The sequence below is a fragment of the Varanus komodoensis genome, unplaced genomic scaffold, assembly GCF_004798865.1.
Source record: "Varanus komodoensis strain SLA01 unplaced genomic scaffold, ASM479886v1 scaffold4, whole genome shotgun sequence".
NCBI lineage: Eukaryota > Metazoa > Chordata > Lepidosauria > Squamata > Varanidae > Varanus > Varanus komodoensis.
This window is the reverse complement of record NW_025335941.1, coordinates 36,062,354-36,078,012: the sequence shown is the minus strand read 5'-3', so window position 1 is coordinate 36,078,012 and position 15,659 is coordinate 36,062,354.

Below are 15,659 nucleotides of genomic sequence, written 5' to 3'. Positions count from 1 at the left end.
TATTCTATTCCTGTAGTGCTTTTTCTATAGTGCCAAGTATTTTACTATGTACTAGACACTATGTACTATGGTGTCTTGGTTTTCTGTTCCAGGCTGGAAGTGGCCATCTAATACCAGTTTTGAAATTATGCCCAGTTTTAATTTGTGCATCAATATTCAATGAAGAATTTGGAAAGCCGTGTATTGGTACATGGACATTGGCATCACTGTTTTGATTTCAAAAGAGCTAAGTTGTTTAAAGACTTACATATTTGAAATGGTAGTCTATTTTACAGGGATGGGCCATAGTGCAGTTGGAAAGCACATGTATCACATGATTCGAGCCCCTGATTCAATCCCCAGTGTCTCCAGGTGGATCTAGGAGACAAATCTGCCTGAAATACAGGAGAATTGCTGTTAGTGTTGAGAATATTGGCCTAGGAGGTGGACAGTGCTCTGACATAGTAGGAGCTTGGGTCCCCTGCTGATCTGGGGACCCTGCCATGGTATGGCTGTCATGTTGGGAGGAGAGGCAGTCTAGCTTGGCTGGGAAATTAAAGGGATGGTCTGGTCATGGCCATATGACTCCCAGCTGTTTATGTTCATGAAGAATGAGGGTCATAGATGAATAAAATGCATTCTATTGTGTCCATGAAAACCCCTCCTCTGCTAATAAGTAAATTGGACCTTCATATTCAGGAATAGATCAAATATGTTAATAACAGTTCCAGTTCTCTGGATGCTGATCTTGATACAGCTGAAGTGAAATGTGTTAGTCCTTTCAGTAGTTGCTTTCAGGCTATGGAACTCCTTCTGAAGGAAAGCTTGGCTCCCTCTCTGCTGTCTTTCCACCATCAGCAAAAATATTACTTTAATTCAAGAAGATCTTGGGCCTGCAAGTGGCTTCTTGGGGGTGAGGTATTTTTATTTTTTTATGTTAGGGGTTGATACTTTTAAAATTTTTTAATAAATGTGGTTGTTTGAATCAATTTTAATTATGGAAGCCACCTTGACTGCCATTTTTGTAGAAAGGTAGAGTGCAAATCGTGTTTGCAGAAGTAAAAAAAAGGCCTGAACATTACAACATTATGTTGCAGGTCTTACCTGTACTTATAAATTCTATCGTTAAGACTAAGTCTTAAGGAAAGACAAGAAGCAACCCCTGCAAACCCCCTCATTGTTTTGAAGCCTATTTTCCCTCTAAAATTATAACACTGAAAACTTCCCTCTGCTGCTGGTCACACACACACACGTTGGTCTTCAAGGATCTTCTGCCACCCTATTTTCTTCTAAAATGGCACATGTTTTGGTTCACAAGGTACATTCTGGAAGCCAAACTACATTGTCTTGTATTTAGAGCTTGTCTCCCACAATCAGAAAAATGCACTATGCAATCAAATTTCTAAGTGGGTTAAATAGACACATGAAAAATATTAATTGCTGGACTATGAATATTTAATCCATTTTAAGGAAAGCAGTACTAGAAACTAACTATATGGTATTATATGTTTCTGAGTGTGTCATTCACTTCTCCAGTACGCAGAACCATGTGCTAGCATGATGAAGGTGGTCTTTGGGCAAGGGCTGGAGCTCACATGCCATTCTTGGCTCTCCCAAAGAGAGATCAGCTGATGTCAGACAATTGAGGCTCCTGCTTCTCCTGGAGAAAATCCAGCCACTCTCCTTGCTAGAGAACGGTTTGAGTCTCTTTAAAGTGTTCCGGACAAATGCCATCACCTAAAAGTTCTGGTATTCTTCTCATCAGCATCACACGCTTAAGAGACTTAAATGCCTGGAGTTTCTCATACGAGGAGGCAGTTGAGCACAATGAGCTTTGGTTACTTCCACATTGGACTAATCTGGTATCTATTACTATATGTGATGCTGAAATAACACTAAATATTTGCTGAATCCCACATGGTCCTGGACTTTGTCCACATCTGCTGCTTATTAATGACAGTATGAGGTTTCCAGTGATCTGAGTGATTTATGTTCTGATGAACAGAACAGTTAAATGGAACACAATTTAGCTCAGATAAGAATAAATTGCCATTGCAAAAGTACAGTGCGTGTGTGTGTGTGTGTGGGTGTGTTACATTAGATGATGAAACTCCCATTTCCTTTATTGAGCCCTTCTATAAGCACTGAGATAATTGCAAATGTAATTGCTAATACATATCCTAAAAAAGAAAAAGAAAAAGATGTTTTCCCCAGCAGGTGGTTACTTGTTCCTGTAAATGATGCTGGTGTTTGCTGTAGATTGTGTGCTTTATTTACCTTGCACTGTTCATTCCCCATCTTGCCAATATCTGTAATTACTGGTATGGTTCTGAGCTTCTACCCACTATAAAATTTGATGCATGAGCTCTGCCTTCTTACATAGGTTGCATTAGCCCTGTTTGTCCAACTGTGATTGGAAGATAGAAAGCAATTTTATCATGTGCCAGTGGACTAACTCTGCATTGTTTATTTAGCAGACTGTATTCTACCTGGGGGCATCTCAGGTAAGATCTTTCCCATCACTCACTGCCAAAATCTTTTACTGTAGAAGATCTCAGGGACTGAAACTGGGATCATTTCCATGCAAAAAATGGCTATCCATGATGGAGTTCACACAACATATTTTAAGCCATGGTGGGTTAACATGTCACCTGAACCCAGCATTCTTCCTGAGGGGTGGTTTATAAACTTTCCTGATGGCCTATGGCTTGTTCCAGAAGATAATTGACTCCCCAGAAAACATGGCAAACCATCTTCAGGCTGAAAATAAGAGAGATGTTTGGCCCACGTGGCAATAAAGCATCTCTGCTCTGGCCAAAGGGCTTGCTGATGACAGTGAACAAAGGGCAGCTGTCATTGGTTCCCAGGGCTTCTGATACTGTGGGAAAGAGAACAGGGCTGTTCATAGGCAAACCCACTCTCCCTATGACATTGGCAGGAGCCCAGGGAAGCCTCAGGTTCCACGGCATACTACTTCCCCAGGCCCCATGCAGAGGAAGAACCAGCTGCTTGGCCTTGGTTGCATGTGAGGAATGGATCCCACTTGCCACTGGCACCACTGTGGTGATGGTAGGTAGCAACAAGACTTTCTGGTTTCCTTCTTTCCAAAGAGGAGGCACATGGGCAATGAAGGCACACCCAGTGTCACTCTCTCAAGTCCCAACTGGGAGAGATAGCGGGCTAAGAGACTGACCATAAAGTATGCCAAAATTCTAAGAATCATGTTAATCCTTTCCATCATTAGTGTTCCACTTAACCCCACTTTACACTTCCTCCTGCATCACAGCTCTGCAAGTCTTTCACCCTCCCTTGATGTCTGACAAACTTTAATAGTTCCTATTTAGTATTTTGTTTGGACTGGATTTTCTTGCAGAACTTGGGAGCTGATCAGTTTGGTAGATTGGATCAGCCTCTCATTGCTGCACCACCAGCTTCAGATTCTGATTCTATTTACATAAACCAATTCTATTTAGAGGGTAAGCTTTTGACTCATTGCAAATACTTCCTCTTCCTGCAGATTCCAGGGATGATTAAAACTGAAGTAAATTAACAGATCAACATCTGCTAGCAAAATCAATGGTTTTGACTTGCTGAATTACTGTCAACACAAGCAGTTGTCAGAAAACCTTGGAATCACAAAACTGGGAGAATGTATGTTTAGATTCACTGGAAGACACTTAGCTCAGTTTCAGCAATTTATTGGGAAAACACCCTGGCAATCCTCTCTGACAAAGAAAAACAACAGCGCTGCCGAGTAGCCAGTGTATGCTGCCCATAGTGGACTCTACCCATCTGTTTTATAAGATTCCTACATCAGACGTGTGGGTTGCAAAATCAGTGTACCCGTGTGGTCTGCAGCCTTCCTGTCAGCCATGTGGCCTGGTAAAGCGTTATATTTGGCTGAACACTTTGTGTTAAATACTATTGCAGTGATCACATTAGTATAAAATCATAGAGTTAAGGGTCTTCATAGGCCATCTAGTCCAAGCTCTGCTTGACGCAGGAAATCTGGAGCTAGAGCATCCTCAAGAGATCATTGGCCAGCCCCTGCTTGAAGGATTTCACCAAGGGAGAGCTCACTGTTCCGCTAAGTCAGTGACCCCACCGTTCAACAGCTCTCACCAGCCCGATGTTTTTCTTAGGGTCAACCAACATTTAGTCATCAGTAAGTTTGTTTGTTTATTTGTTTATTTATTTATTTACCAATTTATATCCTGCCTTTTTCCTACAAAGGGCTCAAGGCAGCTTACATCATTCTCCTCCTCCTCCTCCATCTTATCCCCACAACAACCACCCTGTGAGGTAGGTTTGGCTGAGAGTCTGTGACTGGCCCAAAGTCACCCAGTTGGCTCCATGGCTGAGCGGAGACTCAAACCCAGATCGCCTGAGTCCCCATCCCATGCTCTTAACCACTGCACCACACTGGCCGTTAGAGCAAGTCCTTCTATCTGCAGCAGCAGAAAGGCTTTTGCCCACTCCTGTGTGACAGTCTTTCAGGTATTTGAAGAATGCTTTCACATCTTCCCCAGGCTAAGCACACCAAATTCCTGCAAACTTTCCTCATAGGACTTGCTTTCTCTACCAATGACCGTCTTCTCTGCTCTTCTTTGAATCCATTCCAATTTCTCTATATCCTGTTTAAATTGTAGTGCTCTTTAGTACTCCTGAGAAAGTATGACTAATGCAGAAAACAGTGGAACCATTACTTCCTGTGTCTCGGAAACAATTATTCTATTGATGCATTCTAAAATCACATTCACTTTTTCAGCAGCCTCATCACACTACTGGCTTGTGTTTATCTAGAATATGATTAGATGAAGCAGATCAACTGATCACCAGTGGGGAATCATCGGGATGGCGGCCAGTGACAAGCGGGGTCCCCCAGGGCTCTGTCCTGGGACCGATCCTGCTTAATCTTTTCATAAATGACATGGAAGAAGGGGTGAACAGTCTGCTGATCAAATTCTCAGATGACACTAAAACTGGAGCAGTGGCCACAACTGAGGAGCAGGTACTCCAGATCCAAAAGGATCTGGACAGACTATGAAGGTGGGCAGGAGACAACAGAATGGCGTTCAATGTGGATAAGTGCAAGGTCTTGCACTTGGGGCATAGGAATGGGTATCATAAGTACAGGTTAGAGGACAAGTGGCTGGAGAGCAGCACTTGTGAAAGGGACCTCGGGGTACTGGTTGACTGCAGGCTAAACATGAGTCAGCAGTGTGATGCGGTGGCCAAGAGGGCAAACACCACCCTTGGTTGCATAGCCAGAAGTGTGGCTTCTAGATCAAGAGAGGTATTACTACCACTCTATATGACTCTGGTGTGCCCACAACTGGAGTATTGTGCTCAGTTTTGGGCCCCTCATTACAGAAAGGATATAGCCAGGTTAGAGTCAGTGCAGCGTAGGGCCACAAGGTGGCTGGTTTGCAGAGAATGGGGTATGAGGTGAGACTGAGGGAACTGGGTCTCTTCAGCCTGGAGAAGAGGAGACTCAGAGGGAACATACAGGTATGTGAGGGGATGTCACATGGAGATGGGTAGAGACCTGTTCTTCCCTGCAGAGGAAGGCAGGACGCGCTCTAATGGAGGAAAGCTCAGGGAACCAAGGTTCCATTTAGAAGCCAGGAAGCACTTCCTGACAGTTAGGTCCCTGAGGGTATGGAATGGGCTTCCATGAGAGGTGGTTGAGGCCCCATCGGTGAGGGTGTTCAAAGGTAGGCTGGACATGCACATGGTGGGCATGTCGTGAGTGGAGCTGGCTGGTGCCGGAGGTCAGACTGGATGGCCTGGGAGACCCCTTCTGACTCACGCTGTTTCTATGTTTCACCAAAAAATGGCCCAAGTGCACACAAGCAACAACTGTGAGGGGAAAAGAAAAGGGTGCAGCTTTGTATGGCAAATTCTGCATGACAAGCTGTATGAAGTGATTTTCCATGTGATGATGTGTGACCTCACCTACAGGAAGGCAATGAATCCCTCTAAAAAGCAATACAAAGAATGTGTCTTTGGAGATTACTTTTCCCTTCTAAATAGTTACTTGGACGCATATTTGTCATAATCCACAGATTTCACTTGCATTGTTGTCTTCTTTTTTCATGCTTGGCACGAGTATATGTACTAGGCTACTATTCTTACACATACATGAAATCATCACTACAGATTTAATAACAATTCCAACACAAAATTGGTCTTTGCTGTAGGTGCCTTTCTAAACAGCCTTTAGTATTTATCAACTCTTACAAAACTGCCATATTTAATCATTTGATTTCTGGAGCTACACTGCCATCTAGTGAAATAACATTAAAATAAAGTTTATTGTTAAAAAGTTAAGGTTGTTTCATTGCTGATTGCAGGGCGTTGTGCTGATGGGGAAGCTCAGGAAAAGAAGATCCGCAAGATCCGCTGCTGCTGCTGCTGCTGCCGAGGAGACCCGCTGCCACCGTGGCTGACAGGTACCCCAGCGCCCGCTGAGGACGCCACTGCCTTGCGGGACGGACGGCGCCATTGCGGGACCGGGAGCCAGGGTGCTGCTGGCCTGAGGTCCCACCATCCGACTGCCGAGTGCTCCACGGGCCCTGCTCCTGCCCCCCTCCGGGGCGGGGGGCGGGGGAGGGGCCGCGCAGCCTTTAACTCGCTGGCAGCGACTGGGGCTGGCGGCCAAAGGGCGTCGGCCTAAGGGCGGTGACGCCGTTTGGGGCTGAGCGGGGGCTGGCCTGGCCAGGATCTTTGTTGTTGGCCGGCGGGTGGGATAGGTTAAAGTGGGCGGCAGGGATTGTGGGTGTGTTTTTAAGTGTTTTAATGTGTTTTTAGTTGTTTTAATGGATTCATCTCTGGCTTTGAGTATGGGGTTGCCTGGGGAGTGCATGGGCACCGCCATTGGGGTAGTCATGGGCAATGGACGTTACAGCGTTGGGGGTCTAATGTGTCCGTGTAGAAGAAGGAGGGTCAGATGGCTAGCACCTGTTCCCCCTTCTGGTTATTCCCCCAGCCTGAGGGTTCCAGGTAGTCCTGTCAACTGCCCCCCGGGCCTGTTGGTGCTGCTGCTTAATGCCAGGTCGGTCCACAATAAATCTTCCCTCATCCATGACTTGATTGTGGATGAGGGGGCCGACCTGGCCTGTATTACAGAGACCTGGGTGGGGGAGGAGGGATGTCTCCCTCTCTCAAATGTGCCCACCCTGGTACCTGGTCCAGCACCGACCATGCCTGGAGGGGAGGGGAGGGGGGGTTGCTTTTGTTTACCGAGCCTCTATTTCTCTCACGGGGCTTCCTGTTCTCTCGAGGCCGGGTCTAGAGTGCCTCTACTTGGTGTTGGGCAACCGAGACAGATTGGGGATTCTGTTGGTGTACCATGCACCCTTCTGCCCAACAGACTCCCTGCTTGAGCTGACGGAGATCGTCTTGGACTTGAAGACTCCCAGGATGTTGGTCCTGGGGTACTTGAATCTCCACGCCGAGACTGTTCTGACCAGGGTGGCTCAGGACTTCATGGCCTCCATGACGGCCATGGGACTGTCTCAGAATGTCACTGGCCCGACCCATGAACGTGGACACACTCTGGACCTGGTTTTCTTGATGGGACAGGAAGAGGGGGATCTGAGGGTGAGGAACTTGTGTCTGACACCCCTGTCATGGTCAGATCACTTCCTCGTGAGGTTTGAGCTTGAGAGCGGCCTTTCCCTCTGTAAGGGTGTGGACCTGATTGTGTTGGTCTGCCCCCAGAGCTGGATGGATCCGGATGGATCCGGATGGATTCCTGAAGGCCCTGGGGGAATTCCCGGTTGATAAGACTGATGCTCCTGTCGATGACTTGGTTGAACTGTGGAATGGGGAAATGACCAGGGCTATTGACATGATCACTCCTAAGCGTTCTCTCCTGCCTGGCAGAGCCCGTTCATCCCCCTGCTATACATCCGAACTATGGGCAATGAAGCGGGTTGGGAGACGTCTAGAGTGTAGGTGGAGGAAATCATGGGATGAATCTGACTGAACACACTTAAGAGCCCATTATCAGGCCTATGCTGTGGCGGTGAGGGCGGCGAAAAAGAAATTCTTCTCTGCTTCCATTGCCTCCTCACAATGCCGTCAGGTGGAGCTCTTTCGGGTGGTACAGGGGCTGGTTCATCCAGGCCCAAAAAAAGATCTCGTGCCACCCTCGATGGCCCGCTGTGATGACTTCGCCAAGCATTTCAAGGAGAAAATCTCTCAGATTCGTCACGAGCTGGACTCCACTAGTGACTCAGAACCTTTGGGGGAGGTGCCAATGTTGCCATCTGGTCCACAATTGATGGATGAATTTCAGTTGCTGCGGCCTGATGATGTGGACAAGGTGCTTGGACAAGTACGTCCTACCACCTGCTTACTGGACCCTTGCCCATCTTGGCTACTCAAGAAAGCCAAGGACGGGATAAGGACCTGGATCCTGGAGGTTGTCAATGCCTCTCTAAGGGACGGCTGGGTACCTGCCCCTCTAAAGGAGGCGGTAGTCCGGCCAATCCTAAAGAAGGCATCCCTGGATCCAGAGATGGCCGCCAATTATAGACCGGTGGCCAACATCCCGTTCTTGGGCAAGGTGTTAGAGTGGGTGGTGGCGGGACAACTCCAAGCACTCTTGGATGAAACTGATTATCTGGACCCATTTCAGTCTGGCTTCAGACCCGGATATGGTACTGAATTTGCCTTGGTCTCCCTGTATGATGAACTGTGCAGGGAGAGAGACAGGAGGAGTGCGTCCCTGTTGGTCCTCCTGGACTTCTCAGCAGCTTTTGATATCATCGACCATGGTATCCTTCTGGATAGGCTAGCGGGATTGGGAGTTGGAGGCACTGCTCTGCGGTGGTTCCGCTCCTATCTCAATGGCCGATTCCAGAAGGTGGTGCTGGGGGACTATGGCTCTGCGCCATGGCAGTTATGCCATGGAGTTCTGCAGGGGTCCATTTTGTCCCCCTTGCTATTAAACATCTACATGAAACTGGTGGGAGAGGTCATTAGGAGGTGTGGGCTGCAGAATCATCAGTATGCTGATGATACCCAGCTCTACCTCTCGTTTTCAACCAATCCAGGTGAGACAGTGACTGTACTGAACCGGTGTCTGGCCGAGGTAACGGGCTGGATGAGGGCCAATAAACTGAAGCTCAATCCAGACAAGACGGAGGTCCTGTTGGTAGGTGGTTCAGGCTTCGGAGTGGGGGACCTGGACCTTGTCCTGAATGGGGTTGCACTCCCTCTTAGGGACAAGGCTTGCAGCTTGGGAGTGCTTCTTGACCCTGAGCTGTCATTAGAAGCTCAGGTGACAGCGGTGGTGAGGAGTGCTTTCCTTCAGCTTCGGCTGATCCATGAGCTGCGTCCCTACCTGGAGAACAATTGCCTGGTGACAGTGACACATGCACTGGTAACTTCCCGATTAGACTTCTGTAACACGCTCTATGTGGAGCTACCCTTGAAGATGGTCTGGATACTTCAATTGGTGCAAAATAGAGCTGCCAGGTTGCTGACAGGGACTGGGCGTTGTTCTCATATAACCCCAGTTCTCCGCCAGCTTCCCTGGCTCCCCATTGAAGTCCGGGCCCAATTCAAGGTGGTTGGTTATAAAGCTCTTAACGGCTTGGGACCTGGTTATCTAAAGGAACGCTTACGTCCATATATGCCCTCCCGCCCCTTGAGATCGGCAGCAGATGCCCTTCTCCAGGAACCCTCTGTGAAAGATATTAGGAGGGTGAGTAGCTGGAGGGGGCCTTCTCTGTGGAGGTGCCCCATCTATGGAATGCGCTCCCCAGAGAGGTCCACCTGGTGCCGTCGTTATTTGTTTTTCGGCGCCAGGCCAAGATCTTTTTATTTAAAAGTTATTTTAATTGTTAATTTATGAATTATATTTATGGGGTTTTTATGTACATGCTGAGATGATTTCGGTTTTTTAACTCTAATTGTATAAACTGTTTATTTATGTTTGTTTATTATTGTTGCAAGCCACCCCGAGGCTTTTTGCGAATGCGGTGGCATAAAAATTGTTTAAATAAATAAATAAAATAAATAAAGTACAAACGTGTAAAGGAGTTTGCCCAGCAACTCTGATGTTGTTGTTGTTACATTCCATCAACTCATCTCTGACTTATGGTGACCCTTATCAGTTAATATTCCCCAGATGTCCTGTCCTTGACAGCCCTGCTCAGCTCTTGTAAACTCCAGAGTGTAGCTTCTTTTATGGAATGGATCCATCTCATTGCTGGTCTTCTTATTGTTTTTCTGCCTTCCACTTTCCCAAGCATTATGGTCTTCTTCAGTGAGTCATGCTTTCTCCTGATGTGCTCAAAGTACAACAGCTTCAGTTTTGTCAATTGTGTTTCCGGGCCTGATTCACTTTAGGAAGTATCTTTTGTCAACACAGGTATTTTCAAAGCTCTCCTTCAGCACCATCATTTGAGTACATCAATTTTCCCCTCTTAACTTTCTTCACTGTCCAGCTTTCATATCCATGCATGCTGATTGGGAATACGGCAGTGTGGGAGATCTTGTCCTTGGCTGCCAGTGAAATGTCTTTTCACTTGATCATCCTTCCTAGTTCCTTCATTGTTGTCCTTCCAGATCTCATTCTTCATTGAATCTCTTGGCTGCAGTCTCTATTTGAATTGATAATTGATTCAAGTCATGCAAAATCTTTCATGACCTTAATTTTTAACATTAAAATTCTGTAATTTCTTTGAAGTCATGAATTTTGTTTACTTAATGTTCAGCTACAGTCTTGCTTTGACAATTTCTTCTTTCACTTTCCTCAAGAGTCGGTTCAATTCATTGCTGCTTTTTGTCAATAATATGGCATCATCTGCATATCTGAAATTACTGGTGTATCTTCAGCCAATTTTCTCTCCTTGTTGTGATCCTTCCTTATATGTTCTGAATCCAGATCAAACAGATAGGTAAATAAAATGTCAATCAAGTATGAGACAGTCATTTCTTTCAGAACCATCCCTAAGTTCTTGTGATTTGTATAGTCAAAGGCTTTGCTATAGTCTAAAAAGCTCAGATTAATCTTCTGAAGTTATTTGATGTACCCCAGTATCCAATGTATATTTCTTATATGATTTCAAATGTCTCTTCCTTTTTGAAATCCAACTTGAATATCAGACATTTCTCACTCTATATAGTGTAATTTTTTTTGTTGAAACACCTTGAGCATTACTTTGCTTATATGGGAAATTAATGCAATGTTTCTTTAGTTGCTGCCCTTTTTTCATCTCCTTTCTTAGGAATGGAATGTACACTGGGTATTTCCAGTCTGTGGGCCATTATTCTGATTTCCATATTTGTTGGCATATTCTTGTTAGGGTTTGGACTGATTCAGTCTTTACAGCTTGGAATAGTTCTGTTGGTATCCTATCTACTGGTACTTTATTCCCTCCAAGTGATTTCAGAGTAGCTTTCACATTACTTTCTAATATTACAGGTTCTTCCTCAAACAGTTCCTCTTTGAAGGAGTCTGTCTTCTTTTTGTTTCTCCTGTATAGTTCTTCTTTTTCCCACCTTCTCTTTATTTCATCTGGTCAGCTAGTATGTACCTAAGTCTTTCAACATTCCTAATCTAGGTTTGAATTTCCTTTTGGTTGTTGGATCCTCAGAAAGAGTTTCTTGTTTTTCCTCATTTGTTGCACTCAGGATTCTGAATGGTTTTCACCCTTTGCTTCTCACCTGTCTTTAGCAATTGTGAATGTTTCTTCCATCATCCACCCAGGCCTTTTATTTTTGCTACAGAAATGGTCTTTTCGCATTCTTCCATAATAATGCCTCTGGTCTCAGTCCACAATGCCTCTGGTCTCGGTTCAATAATACAAATCTGTTATTTATGTGGACTTTATATTCTGTAGGAATGTTATTTAAGTTGTATTTTACTACTGTGGTTCTTTTAGATAACTAACAGAAGCATAGTAATAAAGTGCTCCTTGTCTTGTTTTGGAAGAAAGAACACAATTTCAACATCTTCTACTTCCAGTTACATAGTCTAGTGGATTTCTGTACTGGCCATCTGATGATGCCCATGTGTACAGTCATCTGAACAGTTCCTTGAAGTATGTATTTGAAATAAGCAGATGATTGGCTTCACAAAATTCTAAGTCATCCTGTTGCTTTATTTCTGACCCCTAGGCCAAATCCTCCCCAGATATTTGATTCTGCATTGTTTCCTACTTTTGCATTTCAGTGGTCCATGATGATCAGCATGTAGTGTTTTGGGGTCACCTCCCTTATTTCTTTATGATACTATCCAAGAAGTCACCATACACAAGAGGTTACCAAGCAACAACCCTGGTATGGCAGGCCAATTTGAGTAATAATTGTCTTATGAAAACTCTTTGTTTTCATAATTCATTCATGGTCTGTTGAATTTTACTCTGTGGGCATTTATCAATTTTCCATGGTTACACTGTGGACAACTAATCACCCATCTCGTTCAATAAAATGCTATTAAGTTTAACAATATAATCAGTATTATCTATACAGGGTGGGGCTTCATGAATTTCAGTATTCCATGCACTGTGAACTTTAGACTGCTTCTTGATCCAAGAAAGCCACTTTGAATGTCAGGAAGAACACTGAAAAGGAATTGACCGAAGTCTTACAAAAGAAGTGTGCATGTGACAGGGCTATTGCATACACTTATTAATGTTTGTGGGTATGTGATAAAGAGCCAGGTAAAATCATGTTGCCCCAGTGTCCCTCACCAATAAGCTGGAATCAGGGAAGGAAGAATGTAGTAATAGAGGTTAGAGTCTTCCATCCAAATGGGAGTGGGATGCAATCACCTAAGTTGAACCCTTGCATCTACTGGCCTTTACTAGTGTATTCTAGCCAGTATTTATTTTATTTATTTATTAAAACATTTTTATGCCGCCCCATTCGCCGAAGCCTCGGGGCGGCTTACAACATAGATAAAACAATAAGTTAAAATCCATATAAAATAATCTTAATTAAAACACACATTATAAAATAAGCCGCCCTGGCCAGATAAAATTCAATTGTATTTAGCATTTAAAATGTTGCTTAAATAAAAAGGTCTTAGCCTGGCGCCGAAAAACAAATAACGACGGCGCCAGGCGGACCTCTCTGGGGAGCGCATTCCATAACTTAGGCGCCACCGCTGAGAAAGCCCTTCTCCGAGTAGCCACCCTCCTAATTTCTCTCACGGAGGGCCCCCGGAGAAGGGCCTCTCCCACCGATCTCAGGGGGCGACTGGACAAATATGGATGTAAGCGCTCCTTCAGGTGACCAGGACCCAAGCTGTTTAGGGCTTTATAGGTCATTACCAACACCTTGAATTGGGCCCGGACTTCAATGGGGAGCCAGTGAAGCTGACGGAGAATTGGCATCATGTGAACATAACGTCCAGTCCCCGTCCAGTACTGATGAGTATTACTGTCTGCACTTGAACATTCACCCTTTCATTTCTCTCTTCTCTTACATTCACCCACACCTGTTCTCCCCTGCAGAGGAAGGCAGGATGCACTCCAACAGAGCAAAGCTCAGGGAACCGAGGTTCCATTTAGATGCCAGGAAGCACTTCCTGACAGTTAGGACCCCTAGGGTATGGAATGGGCTTCCAAGGGAAGTGGTTGAGGCCCATCGGTGAGGGTGTTCAAAGATAGGCTGGACATGCACATGGTGGGCATGTCATGAGCGGAACCAGCTGGAGCCGGGGTCAGACTAGATGGCCTGGGAGGCCCCTTCTGACTTGCTCTGTTTCTGTGTTTCTTCTTGCTAATTCTTGGTGGAGAGTCTAAAAGGCAGAATGAGTCAGAGTAGGAGGGAGGGACAACCTGTAATGGTTGTTACGCATAAGGGGCAATAGGAAATGTTATTGGAGGAACTTTTGAGCCCTCCAGACAATGAAATAGGACAGAAAACTGCAGGAGCCTAAGTGGTACAAGACTTGTCATGAAGTTGATTAACCACATGTAAAATAGATAACTGTGCAAGTGTTTGTGGACTTCTTCTTGGCTCGACTGCAAAACTGGGCCAAGTATGAGAGGAAGTCCACAAATGCTAGAGGGATGGATTCCTCTAGAGTTCATACCAACCCATCATTGCTCATGGTATCTGCCTGGATTGCTTAAGTTGTGAATTGGAGGTGTCACTTTACAGTGGTTCAAGTCATACTTGCATGTTCAGTTCCAGAGAATAATATTGCATCAAAGTCCCATGGCTGGTGAATTGTGGGCTGTCCAGTACTGTTTTATACAAAGCCATTGGGAGTGATTATCAGGAGATTTAGGGCAAAGTATCACCAGTATACAGATGGCACCAAGATCTCTTTTGCTGAGATATGAACTGGGAGAGGTTGTGCATATGTGTGAAAAGGATGTTGTAATGGCTTGAATGAGGGCTAATAAACATAATCCCAGTGACAGAGATCCTATGGCTTGGGAGTTTTCAGGTCTGGTAATTGGGCTGTTTGCTTGCTCTGGATGAGGTTGGATTCCCTCTGAAGGAGCATGTATGTACTCTGGGGGTGATTCTGGATCCATCTTTGACACTGGAGACCTAGGTGACCTTGGGGGCCCAGAGGGCCCACTACCATTTTTGCTTTGTATACCAATTATATCCATTCCTGGATAGATATAACCTAGCCATAGTGATCCTCATGAATAGAATACTGTGATGCTTTATTTCATTTTCATTCTGCCCAATAGTTGAGATTCTTTTAACAAACATTTAAAAGATGCAAGCAACAAAAATTAACCCAAAAGAACAAAACCACAGCAATTGCAACTGTATCAGCATAGAGGTGTAGCAGTGGTACAGTATAAAATGCAAGATTAAAACTAAAATTAAAAAGTTAAACAGTTAAAATGCTGGGAAAATAAACAGTTTTCACCTGGTGCCAAAAAGAATGGGGTCTTCTCATGAAGCTGATTGGTGGGAAGGTTAGGACAGATAAAAGGAAGTACTTCTTCACAAAGCAGTACTTCACAAAGCAGTTATATACAGATAACTATATAATTCATTGTCAAGGGAAGAGATGATGTCTGCCAATCTGGAAAGCTTTAAAAAGAGATTGAATAGATTCACAAGAGAAGAGGTGATCAGTGGCCATTAGCCTTGCTGGCTATGTGCTACCTCCTTTACCAGAGGTGGCATGCCTGCATACACCACTTGCTGAAGAGCTTTGGCAGGAGGAGGTCTTGCACCCATCCTGCTTGAGGGATTCTGTAGCAGCCGGTTTGCCACTGTGTGTGTGCATGCGGAATGGTGGACTAGATCATGCATGACTTTTCGTACGTTCTAAATACAAAGTAAGTGCCAGGCACACCTCTTCGAGAAGCTTAGAGCTGGGGTGCCACAACTGAAAATGCCCTTTTCCTAGTAGCTACCTGCTGCAGGGGCAGCAGCTGAGCTGTAGAGGTGAGGCTGTCACCACCAGCAGCTATTTTTGGGAGCGAAGACCAAGGCAGGGTAAGATGACTGCTTGTCTTTCCAGCCAGGCCAGTCCTGATGGAAAGGCAGGTAAGAATTTTTAAAAATGTTACCTGTAACATAAATGGGAAGGAGGCATTCCTTGTGCTCAATGCAGACAATATTAGTTAGCAATTTCTTATGTGAATGAGATTTACTATACTTTGTATAGTTAAAGGTCCTCTGATAATTTAATAACTCATACAAGACAGGTACAAAGGTCTTAGATAAGGATATTT